Raw genomic sequence first — 11853 nt, 5'->3', positions numbered from 1 at the left:
ATGTAACCTGTGTGTGCGTGTGTGAGTGTGTGTGTGTGTGTGTGTCTCGCTCGCCCTCTCTGTGTGTAAGAGAGCGAGGGTGGGGGACGGAGGGAGGCAGGCAGGCGAACAGGCAGGGAGGGGAAGAAGAGGAGGGAAGCTATTAAACACACACACACACACACACACACGCACACGCACACACGCACGCACACACATACGCGCTCGCACACACACCCGCCCAACCCCCCAGAAGCCTCGGGATTGCAGCTGTTTCATGTGGGGCAGCAGTGCTGGCAGGGACGCCGGCCGGGAGCGGCCGGGAGCGGGAGCCCGGCGTGCGCGCGCGGCTGGAGGCTCGCTGGGGCTCCGCGCCCCGCGGGAGCTATTGTTGGTCTCTTTGGAGCTGAGCGCGGAGCCGGGACCTGATCCTTCCTGGGCGCCCACTTCGGGCTCTTGGAGCCGAGGACCCGCGCCGCCGAGAGCGAGAGGAGCCGCCGGCGCTGTGCCTCGCCTCCCTCCTCCCTGCTTCCCTGGCGGTGGCAGTCTGCAGCCACGGTAAGGCGGCGAGATCCGCTCTACGGAAAAGCGCCTTGGGGACCGCGGCGGCGCCTCGCCGGCACTCGAGCTTCTCTGCGCGCACTAGCTGTGACAGGGTCGGGGCAGCTCGCACGGATGCCAGGGGCTTCGGGGGACTCTTGCCTGCTCCCCTGGCCCGCACCGGGGGAGGAAGGGAGGGCGGCTGGGGCGCGGGTTGCTGGCGAGGCTCTCCAGTCTCGAGCCCCAAGCCTCCGACGCTGCAGCCTGGAGCCCGCTGCGGACTGGAGCCTGGGAGCGAGGGTGAGGGAAAAGCCGGGTGGTGGGCGCGGACTCGGGACGGCGGGTGGAAGGGAGGCGGCGCGCCCCGGGTTCGTCTGCCTCGCCGGAGCCCCTTTCCGCCCGGGTCCCAGCGGCCGCAGCCCCTCTGCAGAACCGCCCGCCCCAGGGCCCCAGCGGGCGCTGGAGGAGCCCGCGAGGCGGCGCCGGGCTCTGGCGGCTGCAGCCTGCCCTGCGGGGCGAGCGCCGGCAGCAATGGGGGGCCCCGCGCGTGCCGCGGTCGGAGCGGAGAATCCGGAGACAAGACCCCCGGCCCCTTGCCCTCTGCAGCGGGCGTGGTGCTCGCCTCTCCCCGCCCGCCGCCTTGCAGCGGTGTTTCTGTTCCCCTCGGATCGAGTTGAGGCTGCAGCCGTGGGGTGGACACTCGGGGCACTCCGTGTGTGAGTGTGTGTGACTGCTAGTACCCAGGGCTCCGGGGAATGTGCTGTGGGTTGAAATGTGATCACTGAGCTCCTTAGTCATTTTCTTCAAGATTTAAAAATGCAGTCTTTATATTGGAGGTGGTATCGCGGCGTGTGTGTGTGTGTGTGTGTGTGTGTGCATGCAACCAGGGGACTACACAGCCAACTACTAGGGGCCGGGGAGGTTCAACTGGTGAGTCCTCCTTGGCCTTGGCGGGGCGGTCGGGTGGGCTTCGCTGGCGGCTGCCCGCCGGTTCTCTGCTCTGCCCCCGCCTAAGCTAGGTTGGAAAGTCCTGGAAATGTAACTGCGTGGTCTCCAACTTTGGAAATTGGCTCCCCTTTCAGGCGATTTGTGCACCCTGGTCCATGTGGACGAGGGTATTATTACTTACTTGGTTACTGGCCCCTCTTCAGAACCACGCCAATCACCCCTCTAGTCCCTAACAACGCCTCCCCCCACACACCCACCCCCCCGCAACCCCCAGCCCTAGAGAGAAGGTTCGTAGATGTGCAGTTATCGGTGAGCCCTCAATGCAGCGAAAGGGGCGAAGAGAAGCAGCCCGGGTTTTGCCGGATCCTGCTTACACTCTTGGTGTGTGAGGAGCCCAGGAGATCGCCCTGCTGCTTTGTGGAAGGCCGCGGCGGGGCACGCTCGGGATCCGAGCGCCGGGTCAGGGGTGCCCATGTGCTTAGCTGTGCGGCGGCGCGCGCAGGGAGCTCTGCCGACCTGCATCGTGGGCAGTTACATAAACTGCCTCAGCGATTACCCAGCAGCGTGATGCCAGCGCCGGGTTCGCGAAAGACCAGCCTGAAAGTTTGCCTGCTTAGGGAATGTAAGTCGCGGGCAGGAGGGCGCCTCGCACCAGGCGGCGCCCACTTCTGCCAGGGGAGGGTTGAATGCTGATGCCACTGTCGCCAAAGAACCGGCTATCCAGCCAGGTAGGGTATCCGGGATTGATCAGAGAGAAAAAGCCGGTCAGAACTCAGGGTCCGTGGAGTCTTCCGAGACCGAGGGGGTGCTGGGAGGCCTTCCGGGGAATGCTGTTTTAGGAAACTGACTTTGCGTCCTGGGAAACATCAAAGCCCCTCTTCTCGGCCTCTCCGAGCGCACCTCCCCATCTTGCACACCTAGCGCCCTTTAGGTGTTTGAAACCTGCCCCGCGATGCCTGGTCCCCCTTGGAGATGCCAAGCATCCCAGCCACCCGGGCCTACTCTGGCGGGGGGTTCAGAGGGAACGTGCTGGCCTCTGCCTGGGTCAGTCACCATCATGTAGCTGAGCCTGTCTTACTGAGCCAGCCCGGCGCTGATGGGGATGGGATGGGGATGGGTGCGGAGTATGGCTGCCTTCTCGCTCCTCTGCTCCGCGGAAGGCAGTTGGCTTCTGTTGCGTGTATTCTCCCCATCTCGCTGCTTCCCTTCGCCGCCGCAGCCTGGAGTACGCAGATGGCCGTGGATAGAGAAACCACAGCACTAGAGTGTTTTTAAATCTTGCTTTTTGCCTGTAGAGGGATAAGCCAGCCTAGACCTGACGGAGCGGTGCGGAACGCTGACTGAAGTCTGGGGCACAGAGGCCCTGAACTCTCTCCCGCAGTCGGGGGGTGGTGTGGCGCCCGGTGGGGAGTGTTTTGCTTTCGCCACATTCCAGCGTCCTGAAACTCCGCATCCCCCCTCCCTGAAACCCCGGGTCTGTCTCAGCGTGTTCCGCGCTGTGAAAGAAACCCTCGCTCTCGCAGACCTGGGGCCCTTCGGACTTCCTGCCGCTGCCATGATCTGTAACAATGCGATTGCAAAGCTCGCGCTCGGCTGGAAGCAGCTCAGGTGCCGGCCGGCCGCGCCTTGACCTTGCTGAAGGCGCCTTTAACCCGCCGCCAGAAGGGCTCCGGCTCCGCCACGGGAGCCCGGGAAGCGGGCGGGCGCTCGGGAAGCGCTGGGTGTGCTCCTGGGCCGGGCAGGAATGGGGTCTCGGCTGGACCGCCGCGGGGAGGAGACCGGGCTCCGCGGCAACCTGTTTCCCCGCGCGCAGGGGCGGTGCATTCCCGCTTCCCCTCCTCCGCACTCCGCGAGCGCTGCCCTCCTCCCCGCCGGCCGCCGGCTGCTTCCCGAAATCGAAATCTCGAGTTAGCTTCGTCCGCGGAGGCTCCCTCGCCCCCTCAGCCGCCTTCCGCAGGGCGCCTCCGGCTTGGGGCTCCTTGGTGGGGCAGAGCCGCAGTCTGGGGGAGCCGGGCCGCCGGGTGGGCGGGGCCTGGGCGGGAAACCCGAGCCGAGACGGCCCGGTCGAGGCCAAGTTCCTGCCCTGAGCGCCCTGCGGTGCCGGTCCAGGCGGCACCTCCCTCCCTTCTCCCGGCCGGGCCACGGTTCTCGAGGGTCCCGGCGCGCTGCGGGCGTCCTACCGCTCAGCTTTGCCTGGGAGCTCTCCTTGCCAAAGTTAGGAGGAATGTTTTCACAGGTGGTGGCGGTGGAAGGGTGTGTGTTTGTGTGTGCTGGTGTGCTTGTGTGTGTGCGTGCGTGCGTGTGTGTGTGTGTGCGTGCGTGTGTGTGTGTGTGTGTGTGTGTGTGTGTGTCCTGGGGGTCGAGGTGTGCGGAGCGGCCAGACTTCCCTCAAAGAGGTTTTCCCCTCTTTGGAGGCGTTACACGGGGATGATGAGAAAGAATCAGTTTTCTCCCGTGAGGGTGATGACGAGAAGTCCTTTCAGGTAGTGGAACTGGACTCTCGGAGCTGATTTCCTGGGGAGAACGAGTGTCTCCCCTCGGTGGTGCCTTGCCTGCAATAGTCCCCGGGAATGTTTGGGGAATGGAACATCCCCTTGTTCTTCAGGCAACACAGAGGAAATGGTTGTTCTTATAGTTTTAGGGAGCTAATTCTGAGAAGGTTTTATTCCCAGCACGTGTCTTTTAAGTGAGTGGGGGCAGGGTACTGGTTAACCCGTGAATTAGCCATCTTCCCCAGAGCTGGGTGGGGACTCTGTCAGGAATGAAGAGGTTCTGTTTTCCAAAGAGATATCTCTGATTCATCTGCCAGCATCTGTTCTCATCAAGGCCTCTCTTTGGGGGGTGGCGGTAGAATGGGGGCCAGGAGCCGATAAACCACCTGTGGACTGTGGGGGAAGAAGGGCCGCCTTGCTCAGTGCTCAGCCTGAAGAAGAACCATCAGAGAACAGATCCACAGCCAACGGGTAGATTTGGGATATGAGGCAGCGAGCGCCCCATGGTGTTGTAGTAGAACATTGGACATTGTAGCAGTGGGCGAGTGGAACTCCCAGGGCTCTCCTCCAGCATATCTGACTCAATGAGGTATAATCACCTGACCTCTACAGTTTTGTTGAAGTAAGTTGATGGGATATGACTTTAACCCCTTAACTTACTGGGTGGGCATTATGGTTGTGTGGCCGTCCATGGGCAAGCTATCTTTGGAACCTCAGTTCTCTCATCTGTAACATGGAAAGATACTGTCTAGTTTACAACACTGGAAGAATTAACGTGCATAAACCTCTGACACATTGTAGGCTATTTACAGATGATCATTCCCATCCAGCTCCTCCATCCCTTTCCAACATTGTGCATGTGTTGGGTGAGCGTTGAGCAGGAGAATCAACACCCCCTCCCCCCCCAACCCAGCAACTTTGTAACCATAGTCTATTTAAAACCAGCTCAAATGCTTGAAACAAAAATATCTTCTCTTTTCTTAGAAAAGCCATTTCCAGTTTTGTTAGAATTTCTCCCTTGTTGAGTCCCCTTTTTTTTTGACAAAATTACATTCTTTGTGCAGATTGGCATGTTACATAACCTGGTATTTCCAGATCAAAAGTTACAAATATGGGAAAGAAGGTGGTTAGTAATTTAAGATAAAGATTGTTGGGCATCACAAGCAAGGGACTCAAGATGACCGCGGATGCTCTATAATGATCATAGAGATTGAAGGAAAATGAGAAAGCACATGGTGTACATCCTCGCCTGGGTCCTGGGTACTCACCTTCAAGTCCTCACCTGGGTCCTGTCCAGTTCTAATGAATAGCTACTGTACTTGGACTCAAGCCTTCTGTTGTTCTGGTCCCAGTACGTTCTCCCACACACCCATGAATCTAAACAGTGAAACAAAAGAAGAACAGGATTTAAATCACCTCCTTGAAGATTTGATTCCAAGAACCTAGAAGGGTAAATCAATTCCAGATCTAATGTTTACCCGCCTTCTTACCTGGCTCATCAGCCTGGTTTATGGTAATTGACAGCTGAATCCATCTTTGCTATGGGGCCACTTTGAAAGTAACATATGCCCCAATTCCGAGGGAGCCAAGCACACATGGACCTCTGACATTTCAGTTTTCCATAAGGAAAGCTTCTAAAGAAACAGTATAGATGTAGGTGGTTAGTTCTCTGGGGGTTATAGATTTATTGCTTTGTCACAGTTTCTTTCCAACCCTTGTCTTTGTTATATCTAATTACTAAGTTATGTAATTAGATATCATGATAATGATATCTAATTGCCAAAGTAATATGTGTTCACTGTAGCAAACTAAGACAATACCATATAGAGAAAAGCAAAAATAAAATAAGTTTGACCACATTTTGGGTTGAGCCTTATGACTCTATAAATGTACAAAAAAATGAGATCATGGTTATGACATTTTGGATTCTTATTATCATTTAAAGATAAGTCTCATCCTGTTATAATTTTACCCCCATGGTAACATTTTTAATGGCTACATAGAACCCCAGTGTTTTAATGTGGAATAATTTATTTAAACAGTACCCACACTTGGACTTTTTGTTTATTTTTAGCATTTTATGATTATAGCAAAGCTGTAGTCGCTATCTTTGTACACATGGCATTTTTCATATTTCCTTAAGACAAATTCCTAGAAAGTAGGATGGCAGGGTCAAAGGCAGATGCCGTGCTGAGACTTCTGTCACACATGAGAAGCAGTAGGGTACACTGTGATTTCTGCTCCATGTTTTCAACCAGAATGTGGCTGTTTATGTTGCGATCCCTTGCCAGCTTGGAGCCTAAGCAGTGGAGGGAGTTCAGGGTGACAATCAATCCTCAAGCAGGGGATTTGCATAACTTGGAGCTGTTCTGCTAAACTGATAGGCAAATCCTTTTTCCAAGAACCTTTTCCCTCCCTGGCTGTCTCCGAAGCATCACTCTGTGGAGCTTCAGCCAGCAATGGAGTTGAAATATGTAAATATGTTCCTCTGTATTGTAGGTGGGTCCGGGCTCCACGGTGAATGACAAACAGTTCCTGGGAGAAGTGTGTGCCTTTCAGCCTTTGCTGAGGCAGTGGATTCCTCCCTCCCAGCCCTTCTCCTTTTCCTTTGGTTCAGAGGCCTTGGAATGAATGGCCGTCTAGGACATCTTACAAAGGAAGACAGTGGAGACCGGCCCACAGCAAGCTTCTCCCCACCTGCTGCATGGCATTTGGGGAAATCAGCCCAACCATCTCTCTTTACTGTGCCTGGGCACAATAAGAGAGAGAGAGAGAGAGAGAGAGAGAGAGAGAGAGAGAGAGAGAGAGAGAGAAGAAGAAGAAAGAAAGAAAGAAAGAAAGAAAGAAAGAAAGAAAGAAAGAAAGAAAGAAAGGAAGGAAGGAAGGAAGGAAGGAAGGAAGGAAGGAAGGAAGGAAGGAAGGAAGGAAAGAGAAAAAAGAGAAAGAAAGAAAGAAAGAAAGAAAGAAAGAAAGAAAGAAAGAAAGAGAGAGAAAGAGAGAGAGAGAGAAAGAAAGTAGACATGCCTACACACTGTTTTCAAAGTGGAAAGAGTTGGGATCTGGCCCCATCCTTTCATGGGCCAGTTCAGTCAGAGTGTGTATTTGCCAGTCTCGCTCTTTCATGTGTCAGATTTCTGTGACCCAGAAAAGATTTGCTCCCCGTGGTTAGATGACTAGTCATCTGACAAAGAATTCAGTGGAGCCAGGGGAGGAAGTCCAGTCCTCCCATTTCCCAGGTGTCCCCGTGCTCAGCAGGAGGCATCGGAAAGTGGCCTTTAGATTGGATAGAGGGGTCACCTCAGGGTTGTTGGAGGGTATGGCCGCCGCAGAGGAAACCTGCTCCGCTGGTGGCCCACTTTGAATTCTGAGGAGTGTTTAGATACTGCCTTTGATACTGACACCACTCCAGTGTCACTAGGGAAGGTGAGGGAATGTTTTTGTCTTTTGTCATGCTCTGAACATCACATCAGGGCTTTTCTTTGATTTGGAAAACAACAGGGAAACAGGACATGGATGTAGCAGGATCTCCAGAGCAGTAGACCAATGCTCCTGCTTCCTGGGTCCCTGAGTCCTTCATTTGTTTCCTGGCTGGGAGATCTATAGCGGGGCCCACAGTGGAAAAGGGTGTCAGATGCAAATCGGTGAATCATGGTAATCCTCAAGAACATTAGGTTTTAAGAATGTTTTTTTTCTCTTGTTCTGGTTGGGTAGCTCAGAGTGTCGTCCTGATGTGCCAAGGTTGTGGGTTTGATCTCTGGTCAGGGCACATACAAGAAGCAACCAATGAATGCATAAATTAGTGGAACAACAACTCTCTCTCTCTCTCTCTCTCTCTCTCTCTCTCTCTCTCTCTCTCTCTCTCTCCCCTCCCTCTCTCATCCTCTTTCTAAAATCTCCAAAATGAAATTAAAAAATAATGTTTTTCTCTTAAAAGAGCCAATTTTCTTGCTGAAGAATGATCATTGATTTCTAGAAGTCTGGTCTCCAGACCCCTTGAAAGGCAAGCAAAAGGGTTGCAGCTAATACATTCTGCTTTGGGTAAAACGCTTGCCCATTCCTGGGATGTTTCCCTCTCTGTAAAATTAGGTTGAGAGAGGAGAGTGGATTTAATGTTCTGCAAGGTAGTGCTTCTCAAACTTTAATAAACACACATCACCCAAGAATCTTGTGAAATGCATGTTCTGATTCAGTAGGTCTGGGGGAGGACCCAGGAATCTGCATTTCTGACAGGCTCCCAGGGGGTACCATGCTTCTGGTCCCTGGCCCGCACTTGGAGTAGTAAGGGTTCAAGAGACTTCCTACTCTGACATTATTTCAGAAAGTGATAATAATGACCCCCAGACGTCAGGAGGAGCTGTCTTATATTTGTAGATTGACACTGTAAAGGAAGGTGTCCATTCTTTCCTTTGGGGTTTCAAGAATTGGCATCTTCCTTTCAGAAGACTGCAGGGAGGGACATAGTCAATCTTCTCATCCATTTGTGGAGGGAGGAGGCGGAAGAAGGGGCAAGAGCAGAACAAGCATGGACTGAGGGCCTTCTGTGTGTCAGGTGGCTGCTCTTATCTTCATGTTCTAGATGAGGAAACTGAGGCTCAGTAAGGCAAGCCATTTGCCCAAGGTTTCACACCTAGGACTATGTGGCTCCTGCTTTTCCTAGAATGGCAACTTTGTAGCTTTGAGACTGACATGGAGTAAAAACCGAGGGCTCAGCAAAGTGTTCTACAGAGGCCCTTTTACTGGGCTGACTCTGAGAGTGGATCAAGACATTTAAAAATTTGTGTCATTATCATGCAAGCAATTAAAGTGCTTAAGAGCTTAAAAGCAATTTGTTCAAGTTGGTTAAATATCCGCCCTCCCCAATCCTGTTTGTAGTATTAATTTACTCATCAAACTGTGACATCAAAACCATTGCAAAGGTAAATGTCAGTATTTTCTGATGGGTGGGTCCCTTCCAATGAAAGCAGTCTGCATTGATGGACTCTACAGAGGAAGGATCTCGTGCAGGGTGAGCCAGAGGAACTAGCCTTTTACTAAATAAACGCAGTCCTGCCTTGGCCTCTGGATGAGAATTGGTTCCTTAAACGTTTTATTAACGTGCAATTATTCTGAGAACCAGATAGCAGTGCAGCTCTTTGCAAGCATTAATTAGCTGATCTTCACATCACCCCCACATGGCAGATAAATAACATTAACACCGCCTTCCCGTGAACAAGTGGACACGTGGAGATGAGGGAGGGAGAGGCGAAGGCTTGCCTTGCAGGAACTATGGGAGAGGTACCTGGCCTGAGATGACATGAGTTTGTCACTTAGCAAGTATTTTATTGGGGGATGCACTAGATATTCTAGAGCTGTGCTGTGCAGTGGGATAGTCACTAGTCCCAGTTTAAAGTAGATTTAATTAAAGTGGAATCAAAATAATAATTCACTTCCTCAGTTGCACGAGGCAGATTTCAAATGCTCAGTAGAGGAGAGTGGCCACGATGTGAGACAGTGCAGAGACGGAGCATTCCTAGCGTTGCAGAAAGTTCTATGAGACACTGCTTCAAGGCTTGGGATGATCTAAGACTAATGCCAAGATCCATGCCCTTGTGGGCCTCTCCTGTAAAATGTCCTCAAACAAGAGCTAACATGTAACACCCATGACATAACCCAAGCTGTGGCGAGGTACTTTGGGGCACTGGCTAGGGACCCAGCTGCTGAAGCTAAATCATCTGAGTTGCAATCCTGGTACACCCACACCCTGGTTCTATGACTAGAGGTAGGTTGTTCAAACACTGCCGCTTTGCGGACGCATGCTACCATTTTTCACTTCTCGTATGAGCCCAGATTCTTTCGAAGACAAGGCTGGATTCTGAAGAGGGAGCTGGGAGACAGGTACTCTCCTTTGCTGCTGCTGGGAATGCAAATTAATACACCCTTCGAGGAAAGCCATTTGGCAGTGGCTGTCAGTAGTCCCCGAGACACATTGCCTTTAGTCCAGTATTCCAACTGGAGGACTCTGGCCAAAGAAAACAGTCAGAGATGGGCAGAAAGCTGGAAGGATAAGTATGTTCATGGCAGTGTTATTTATAATAGTGAAAGAAAGATAAACAATTGGATAAGAGAAGTATGGTGGAGCCCAACAGGGAGATATTAGAAAAGATTAAATGTTGTTTTTGAAAACGAGTTTTTGTGACATGGAAAAATGCCACAATAAAACGTACGCTTTAAAAACAAAAACAAACAAACAAACAAAAAAAACACATTAAACTCTATGCTGTTAAATCCCAAATATATTTTTCAAAGCAGGCGTTGTGCCGCAGGGCTTAAGGTTGGATGTGGAGAAGTACGTCCTGGCCTTTAGGTAGACAGACACTGAGAGCTCTCTGCTCTGTGTGGTCAGAGACTCCCTGCTGCTCTGCATCTGCCCCATTTGCAGCCCTTAGGAATTCTTGGCTTATCCAGCCTTGTGTTGGTCTATCTTCAAGGCCAGAACAGACTTCCTAATGTCAAACCTTAATTCCTCTTTGTGGCCACTTAGGGCAGTTTCTGTGTGTACTCTGGGGTGTTTCAGACTCAGCAGCATGGGCTCTGGGGAGGAAAACCAGCTTCGGAACCTGAAAGAACAGGGCTCAGACCCTGACCTCACCTCCTTGCCTTGTAACTATGGGCAACCCTCCTGTAGCTCAGTGCAAGGGATCCCACCTCACACATGAGGATTAAGTGTTTGCTTTAGTTGAACATCTGGTACAAACCAGTCGTTGAAGACCCTAATGACCTCTAACACCATGTTAGACAGTGAAAAACGCCAACAGATAATGGGTTGCATTCGCTGCTGTGTCACCTGGCAGCTGAATGAATTCAAGCAAGTTACTGAGCTTTTCTGAGCTTCATCTTTTCTTTTTCCATTTATAAAATGGAAAATAGAAGTATCTACCTCAAAGGGTTGTGTGGGATTTGCGAAGTAACTTGCACAGTGCCTACCAGGCAGTGTCTTCATTGTGACCGTAGCTCTCGGCATGGCTACTTTTCCTGCTATTTCTTCACCCACTCAGCGCCTGGTCCTCTGATGCTTGCTTCCAGAGTCTAGCCTAATCCATCAACGCACTTCAGTGGTGGACATAAGTGTGGAGAGGGTTCTGGGGGGAATCTAAAGGAGCCTGTTCAAGGTCTGAGAGGACCTCTGGCATCCCTGAGAAAAACCAAAGGGCTCTAGAGTAAGTCAAGCAGGTCCCGGTTCTGATTCCAGCTCTGTCCCTTTGCCATTCTGGACGAGCTTGGTCCCCATATTCTCTGCATGCTTCTCGGAGCTGCTGTTAGGGACTGGATTTTGAGTTCCTGATATTCCTTTGACTTGGTTTTGCTCTTTTTATGTTCACTCCTGGGCAGAGCCCTGTTAACCATTCGTGCATAACTCCCCGCCCAGCCTGCAAGGCTCAAGAGGCTCCAGATTCCCACTTAGAGGAGGGAATGACTGACCTCTGTTGTTTATGACAAAAGCTTATCAGATGGTAGTAGCTCCCCAGGGTGGATGCCAGAGATTTGACATTGCCCAGGGCCCCTGAGGCTCTGCACGTACATCTAGGTGGTTACCTTGATTTTAACATCTTTAAGATAATTAACATTTGTTTGAGAAAAACTTCTACACAGTTGGCTGCTTTGTGTGTGTGTGGCGGGGGGAGGGTTAGTTCACCTCAAGTTCATCTCAAAGTAAGAAAAAGTGTTATGTTCTAGAGACGGCTTTTTATTTTATTTATTTTTAAAATATATTTTCATTGGTTTCAGAGAGGAAGGGAGAGGGAGAGAGAGTGATAGAAACATCAATAATGAGAGAGAATCATTGATCGGCCGCTTCCTACTCATCTTGCACTGGGGACCGAGCTCACAACCCAGGCATATGCCCTGACCAGGAATG

The 11853-nt window shown here is 51.7% G+C and overlaps 1 protein-coding gene across 1 annotated transcript in view; it reads left to right on the top strand.

Moving 5' to 3' along the window:
• Positions 1-396: 396 nt before the first annotated feature.
• LOC307110147 (teneurin-4-like) overlaps positions 397-11853 on the top strand; it is a gene marked incomplete at its 3' end in the record, with an annotated part of 366426 nt that continues 354969 nt past the window's right edge. Inside the window, exon 1 of the mRNA XM_079789177.1 lies at positions 397-537. The remainder of the gene's footprint in view (positions 538-11853) is intronic.

Source organism: Cnephaeus nilssonii (assembly GCF_951640355.1).
Source record: "Cnephaeus nilssonii genome assembly, chromosome: 13".
Lineage (NCBI taxonomy): Eukaryota > Metazoa > Chordata > Mammalia > Chiroptera > Vespertilionidae > Cnephaeus > Cnephaeus nilssonii.
The sequence above is the reverse complement of the archived record's forward strand: the minus strand, read 5'-3'. Positions and strand labels throughout refer to the sequence as shown.